An 8,165-nucleotide genomic window follows, 5' to 3' on the forward strand; every position below is an offset into this window, starting at 1 on the left:
AAGATTTTCTAAAAGTATGTATGAGACATCAAAATAAAAGCTGGAATTTAAAAAAAAATAACTATTTGTGTGTGTTACCACCGAGAAGATGTTTGAAAGTATTTGATAGTGTTGCCTCTTACCTTGTCCAAAAGTCTTAGGTGTTGCTCATGACCCCGCTAAAGGAAGGTATCAAACTGAAGACTAAAACATCTTTAAATAGACCGAGTGTGGAGGTATCAGGGGGAAACATCTACGTGATCTCTCGGTTATTAACTTGCTCTCTCATCAGAGACAGCATTTTTAATCAGTTACACAATGTCTTAAGTTAATGATGCATAGGTCTTAAATGCCTGTTGTGTATTAGGTAATAAATGATGTTTGTTCAGCCAGCTATTTTTCACCTGATTTGGGCCCCAAATAAAGATTGCAAGATGAAGTGGCCTGTTTGATGTGATTTATCAACCCTTCTCACTTGAGGTTTTTAGGTAGCAGCGCAGGAGAAACCTGACATCTAGTGGCGTGTTTTAGATAAACCTGGGAGATCGCTCCTGTTTTCTTAAGTCCGCTCACATTCTCATGCGGCTGTTTCCATCACGTTTCGTAGTCTTGGCAAAGATTAAAGCCAGGGTATTAAATGATCACTTCTTCCACGAGATAAGTCAGTGGAAGTATTTCAGACACGCAAAGCGTAATCTGTTTGACTTGTACAGAATGTTCAGGTACTTAGGTACTTTGCCAGCACTCAGCATCAAGCCTGTTTTGATTGGAAACTAGACTATCAAGGAGATTTTCTGAGAGCCTCTTGACACGCATGCACCGCTATCCACACGCAGCGCCGGCCTGTGTTGTTGTGGGGGTAATTGTTAATAATTAGTGCAGCCGCAGTTCTGTCATATCAGCAGTGCTCTCAACCAAATCTCCCAAGCCTGCTGACCCCAGACTTGCATCTATGAACTTAATAAACCCTTTAGACTAAGTTGTTGCTTTCCAATCTGTTATGAGATCTGGGAGCCAGAGAGAAATAACAGCCTTGTTGTTTTTCAGGGAGCTGGGTTTGTAGGTGGCGACTGGAGGAGAAATCCTTGAGATTTGAAGCAGAATTATACAGAGAGAGAAAAAAAACCGAAGCACAGATGTACCAGCGCATATGGACGCGCGCGCGCACACACACGTGTAATCACTTAAACACACACTGAGCGGCTCTAGAGCTCTTTGGTTAAAAAACACTCCACGTTGCAGTTAATCCCATCTCCAGATGTGCGAGTCACAGGGTGGCTGCTGCTACTGCACAGCCTGCCGATGAACCAGACGGGGGCTAAATTCTGCCACGCAAGGCGTCCTGCTTGGTTTATCTAATATTAAAAAATAAAGAAAGAAACGCCTCTGGGTTTTTAACAAAGGGGCCCATAACAATATGAACAAAACGTCAGTTAATTATCTCTACACAGGTGTGTGTCTTATTCTAAAGACTTTATTCTTGTTTTGACTGGCTAGGTGACACTAATCGGCACTCTCCAGAGAAAGTCATTCAGATTAATACTCTTTTACCTTGATCACTGGTACACTGTTGTCATCTACATGAAGGGAGTAATGACGCTTTAAGAAAAAGAAAAAAAAACTCTGATTTTTTATATAGATTTGTGTGTTTTTTCATGTCTGTTGTTAACACAAGAGCTAAAACGTTAACTGGAGCTTCACATTCACAGAACTGAAACAATCAGACTCAAATAATCAACTTGATTTCATGATTTGAGCACCTAAACTGCTGGTTTAGGAACAAGCGTCAATCCTGCCACGTGTACGGCCTCCGTTTCAGATTACGCTATTCCCAAAGTGGTTGATGCGGCCCCCTAGTGGGTGTTGAAGTTAGGCCTGCAGGCTTGCTGGCCGAGGAGACGCATTTTACAATTAAAAAAACAAAACAAAAAGCAATCACAACTATTAAAAGAAAACTCATGGAATTTAAATGACTTCTTATCGTAGGTGGCAGACGTAAAGCTCTTATCGGCTTTAACAAGCAAATCAATCAACAGAACTTCAACAAGCAAATCAAAATAAATCACCGAGAAGAAAACACTCCATCGTAGTTTCATGCAGTAATCAGAGTTATGATTAAAGGATTGCGTGAGTGGCAGAAGATTGCCAGATTTCAAATTGGGCTTCGGACCTTGCAAGTTTGTAAAAATAAAAAAATAAAAAATAAATTAAAAAAACTGCAGGAGACGTTGCAGGGTGAAAAGAACATTTGAAACTAATGTTACATATATTTATGTGTGATGAAGCAGCTCTTCTATCCTTAAACATTAGCACCTTTATTTATTTTTATTTAAAAATACACTGATACTGCCATTGAATGCATCGATGGGATAATCTTACATATTATTGGGTGATTTCATAAGGATTTCGATTTTAAGCTGCGCTTCTTTCATCCTCTGCTGCACACCATCATCTGTCTGTATTGTTTCCGACAGTCTTATTATTTGGCAGTTGGCTTAGTGGAGGTTAGTAAATACAGATTCACTCAGCAACATCACTTTATTGTTACTACACATTCAGGTGGCATGTATACACCACTCACAGTACAATGAAACAATATCATCACAGGTGTCCTTCTGTTCACATACATGTTGTTTCAGTGGTAGGGTGAATAGGTGTGTGTGTGTGTGTGTGTGTGTGTGTGTGTGTGTGTGTGTGTGTGTGTGTGTGTGTGTGTGTGTGTGTGTGTGTGTGTGTTTTAGTCCAATTCTCTCCTTTTAATCAATTCATGGCTTGCATTTTTTTCATATACTATTCTGCATGTTCCTCTGTGTACATCTGCACATTTTATGTCTCAGGTTTATGATGATGTAGCTTTATGGCATCGTTTCTAGGCTTTGTTCATCATTTCAGTTCTTCGCTGGAGGATGACGGTGTCTCAGAGCCATCAGGACATTCCTGCAACAAATAAAAATAAAACTCTGGTTTTAAACATAGCTTTAGGCTTTAATGCCAATACAGTAGAACAGTGATACATCTCACCTTCACTCTCTCCAGCTCTGGTCTGCCTGGGAGTGATTTTTGTGAGGAAAAGGCCTGTGAGGAAAGACAGTAAGGTTGACTCATAGGGTGAGGGAAGAAATAGTGTGCTAGGGTGAACGTCAGGCTGCTGCAGGCTCACCTTCTTTGACTGCTGTACCTCCTCTGTGGACTTAGACCTGTTTTTCATGTGTTTCTGAGGAGAGGTGTTGGTGGGACACTAGGCAGAGGGAAGGGTCGCATTAGACAGCGAATGATTAAAATTTAGTGTATCAGAGTATCGCGTTCTATAGTACCTCATTTGTCTTCTGCTCCATGGCTGACTTGAAAGTTTTTCCTCAGAAGTTCGGGGCTGTGGGGACTTAGGATGGATCACTCTATTTTTCTTGCAAATGTTGGCTGTGCAACTAAAAGGTTAGGAGAAAAAATGAGAGAAACTTTCAAAAAACGTGACTGCATGCAACAACAACAGACAAGGGAAAGTCATTAATATATCCAGTAAAATGCAAACGATTAATCTTGCCCTAAGCGGTCTGATCCACTGCAAGAGATCCAAGTGAAGCTGGAGCAAGAGAGCGTGCAGTTATGAGCTCTTCTCACTAGAGGGTGTCTCTGACTCAGAGATACACTGCTGCAGATTTCAGTGTACTGCTGGTTGTTTTTAGCTTTGGGATTCACTAGAAGCAAAAATTATGACTGATTACAGGTTAGCTTGGCTCAATTTACTGGCAAAAACAGGCATACTTAAAAAAAAAAGGGAGCGGTGGGGGGGAAGAAAGGGTGGTAATTCTTCTGACCTTGTTTGATTATACATAAATCCACCAAATATTTTTAAAAAAATGTATTTCAGTATATAAACATTGCTTGTTGGAGCCCTAACAGTTGACATAACAGAAGCTCAACTTTAGCTGAGAGGACGAAAGCAAAACAGCAAGTAACAGCAAATAAAATCGTGAAAAGAAGGAATGCTCTGAACAAGGACACACGCAGTTACTCAAACAGTGATTCCTCAAGAACTGAAAGGCCACAGAGAACACTAGGCAACAGTCACAGCCAGGGCCACAGCTGGAGTCATGAGCCCTGTTGGCTGAGGGACAAAACACCCCTGGGTCTGGTTCAGTGAACAAGAGACTTTTTTTCCCTTTCTTTTTTTAACAGTCCATCAGCCTCCCTTTTGATGTCTGCTTCTCTCTGTCAGGCACACCAATGAGATTCTAATGGTTTGAAGGGGCGGTTCAGTGCTGCTGTTCAAAAAGAAGAAATAAAATATGTCATAGGTATTTCAAACAAAAGACTTGAGCTTAAAAGCTCTTGGTTGAACATGGGAATCAACATTATTAAAAGCGGGAACTTTAAAATTATGGAGTTATTTTAGTTTTCTGATGCTTTTGTCTACATCCTGCACAGAATAGCAGAAACACCATCTAAGTGGATCTATCACGTTTGCCAGTATTTTTGTTCTGTCTCTCCTCTCCCCCAACGCAGATGGGTGCCCCACCCTGAGCCTGGTTCTGCTGAAGGTCTGTTCAGCAGAACCAGGCTCTGGGTTTTTCCTTCCCACTGTCACCAGGTGCTTGCTCGGAGGAGGTTGTGTAATTCTTGGGGTTTCTTTAATGTTGTAGGGTCTTTACCTTATAATATAAAGGAACTTGAAGTGACTGCTGTTGTGAACGAATAGTATAAAAATAACTGTAAATTGAATTAAAAATGTAATTTGGCATATTGCAACCTAATAAATATGCAAAATGATGTGATAGTAACAGAAATAACTTCATATCCTTGATGTTTCTACATTAAAAAAATACCTGTTTCTAAATCCTGATTGGTGCAGAGACATATGCGACATTACCATCATGTAACTGAGGCAACTGAGTCATTTCACAAAAAGCTGTGTTTTTTTCAGAGCCTTTAAAGCGTCAATCATTGCTGAGTTTTCAAAATGTAGCACATCTAACAGACATCTAACAGACAGCTTATCTCTTTCCAAGATGCAGTATATATATCTCTATATATATATAGAGATATATATACACGCACTCTGACTGAAGTCAAACAGTCTACTATTCTGGGCTCCAGTTCTGCCTAATCTTACAGGAAGCATTTAGGCTCATAAAGAATGAATAGGAAATGATCAACGGGAGCTCACTCACTCGCTGTGATGGCTGACATCATGGTGGCATCACTTTTGATGCTGCAGGGAACTCTGGTACAAAGTCCTACCTGAAGTGGAATATATGTGATATTCAGTGAGGCCAGAAATACTCCACTGGGTCAGTACCAGTGGAGTTTCTGGTTTCTTTTATACAAGTTCCATTACCACAGAACATGTATGTTTGTTCGGTAGGTACAGCCAGGAGGGATGATGAACTCTCTGCACTTACTTTAAAATGTGCATTATAGCCCTTTGAGGGACAGCTGAGGATAATCTGAGGCTTGATGGCAGGGCAGGCATTCAAAGAGTCCTGAGTGCTCTTTCTGACCAACTCGCTGAAGGAAATGACCTAAATGTGAATGATTTGCTTGCTTGCCTCACTCTGTCTATCCCCCGCTTTCCTCTGTTACCGTCTTTTCATCTTTGTGTAGAAGAGAAATTCTTCCACTGCAGATGAAGCCAAGGAGTGGAGGACCGTATAGGTTAGACTGAGGCGGGTGGAAGTTCAGCTCCTTTGTAGCAGAGATAAAAACCCCTGTGGCTTTTAGAAACACTTCGCCAACGATTAGTCCACATGAGCAACAATCAAGGTGGCACATCGAAATCATCACGCCTCTTTTTTTGATATGGATAAAAAGAAATGTACATGCATAAAGATTTTACATGCCCCTACAGACAGGAGCATACACGTGCAAAGCAATCTTTATGATTTAAAGCTACTGAATAAGTTTTGTTCTGCAGGGATGGGCAAACAGACTCAATTTGAGATGCAGCAGAAGGAAGAAGATAAGGCAGAAAAGTTTAATGACTACGTAGCCTTTACGATCCTTAATAAATGCTGCTGTTCACATCTGCGTTACGTAAGAAGCAAATCTATTCCGGAGGTTTGAATCCATAACCCTGAAAGAACGTCACACAGAGCCTATCTTTGCGTCCGGGTCAACACTAATTAACTCCCTAACTGAGAAACAGAACATGACAAGAGCTCCTTAAGCATAAGTTTCCCGTGGATGTGTGTTCTGCCTCTACACCGTCATTCCTGCCTTCTTCCTGCTCAACCTAAAGGTCTGCCAAATCACTGCCTCCTGGAAACACAATAAGTAGTCATTAGTTTCATTCGCTGATTTAGTCAAACAGTGATGACACTGGATGCCAGTATCGCTTCAGCCATGTGTTGATGGTTTCAAGTCTTTTGGGAGGAATTCAAACCAGGAGTTGAAAATCAGTGCCTCAGTCTGACATTTCTCAGCCACCACACAAGTGTCTGCAAACATGCTGATCGCAAATCTTCACATGGTCAGGATTTGTGTAATAAAATGGGCTGTTTTACCACAGACAACACACAGCGAGATGGCTGGAGCACCAAGGTCAGCATGTGAGCAGTGATGGAAGAGAGCACATGAAAATGGCTCAGAGTGTCAAGGACATTATGTCGTGTAATTGATGATGATGTGCTGTTTTGTCACACTCAGGTGAGACATGCACACATCCCAACTACCCCCAGCTGGATGTATTAAGTCAGTAGCTGACCAGCAGAACTGCCCTCTGTCGGAATCACAGCTGAGCCATGTGTATCTCACCTGATACCCGAGTCATGGTTATTGACTCCATAATCTTTTCATTCTTAACCCACTGAAGACTGATTGAAGACTGCCCTTCAACTGTGCACAATCTTTCAATCCACATTAATGTGCCTACATCGATCGGCTGGACAGGTTTTGTTTTACAGCACTTACACATATTTTGCAGGACTCTCTAAGGCAGTGTGAGCTCCCATTACAAGAACTATTTTAGAAATCTAGAACCTGCTTGTTATTCATCCAGATGTACAATGGACATGAAGCTTAGCTCAAACTGAAAGCTGTAAACAACAAAACAGAGAAAAGACAGAGCACCAGCACAGTCTGAATGAAAATGTGCTTTTCCATGAATGAGGAAATGAAGGAGGCATAGTACTTTTCATCAAGCACAGTAAAGCACTGAGTGACAGAAGGGAGTGGAGGATGAATGATGCGGGTGATGGAAAGAGGAGAAAAAAAGGCACCCACATCTACTGACTGAACGAGCCCTGCGATCATCGCAAATGAGACAAATGAAATGCCTGGGGTTAATTCATACACTCACCTCCTTCCCTCTCTTTTCTCCTCTCAGTACAGTAGGCGTGCAGTGGGGTAAATGGCACTCCTCATCTCACTGCTGCTATGGTGTCTGTGAGAGTACACCCCTCTCTGCCCATTCATAGCTCCGCCGACGCACCACTCACGGATGGATGGAGTCAGTAGCTAGCCAGCCCCCCCCCCCCCCACACACACACACAACCAAGACTACCACAAGGTGTGTCACTCAAAGCTCTGTGTGCCAATGTCTCCAGGCTGGCAGTGGGAAGCTGTGGGTGTGACAGACAGGTATTGTACACTGCACATCAATGCTGACGTCCACAGCTCTCATCATTACTTTAGGTTATTTCAATGACAATCACATTATACCAGATGATGATGCATGTAAGGTGGCTTGACTGAGATTCTTTCAAAACATGTACTCTGAAATATGCATAATGCTGACATCATTCATGTTGATGAGACCATCTATGACTCATCCAGATTGTTTTGTAACCCATACAATAGCCAAATACAACAGGAAGTCACCTTCCAGCAACAAGTCTGGAGACAGATTAAGCTGGTCATTGGCCACAGAACCAACTTAAAGAGCCAATCATAGCATTGCAGTGCTGTGATTGGTTCTTTAAAAAAAAAAAAAAAAACATATCATTATGTGACAGCATTTTCGAAGAGCTTTCCTTTAACCAGGATACACCAGAAGACTCAGGAATGAATAATGTAATCAATGCTAGTTACATGAGTAAAGACTTGCTTTACCCTGTATGAATCACAGTTGGTCCACAGGGGTTGTGGGGTCTGACTGCACTGCATATAAAACCCAAGCACGTAGCATTCCTCAAACCAGAAACTGACCTCAGTGATTCATCACCCCCCCCAAAAAAAAAAAACCCTCACTA

General features: G+C 41.7%; 1 long non-coding RNA gene across 2 annotated transcripts; it reads right to left on the reverse strand.

Moving 5' to 3' along the window:
* Positions 1-2,503: 2,503 nt before the first annotated feature.
* LOC134635340 (uncharacterized) lies at positions 2,504-7,412 on the reverse strand. 2 transcript variants are annotated; one of them, XR_010094949.1, is made up of 5 exons: positions 7,274-7,412; positions 3,294-3,404; positions 3,140-3,217; positions 3,001-3,054; positions 2,504-2,916 (listed from the first exon to the last, which is right to left on the reverse strand). It is a non-coding gene; the product is annotated as an uncharacterized LOC134635340 (long non-coding RNA). The 2 variants fall into 2 exon arrangements; XR_010094950.1 differs by lacking the exon at positions 7,274-7,412 and adding an exon at positions 5,148-5,236.
* Positions 7,413-8,165: the final 753 nt, after the last annotated feature.

This window comes from Pelmatolapia mariae, linkage group LG2 (assembly GCF_036321145.2).
Source record: "Pelmatolapia mariae isolate MD_Pm_ZW linkage group LG2, Pm_UMD_F_2, whole genome shotgun sequence".
Taxonomy (NCBI): domain Eukaryota; kingdom Metazoa; phylum Chordata; class Actinopteri; order Cichliformes; family Cichlidae; genus Pelmatolapia; species Pelmatolapia mariae.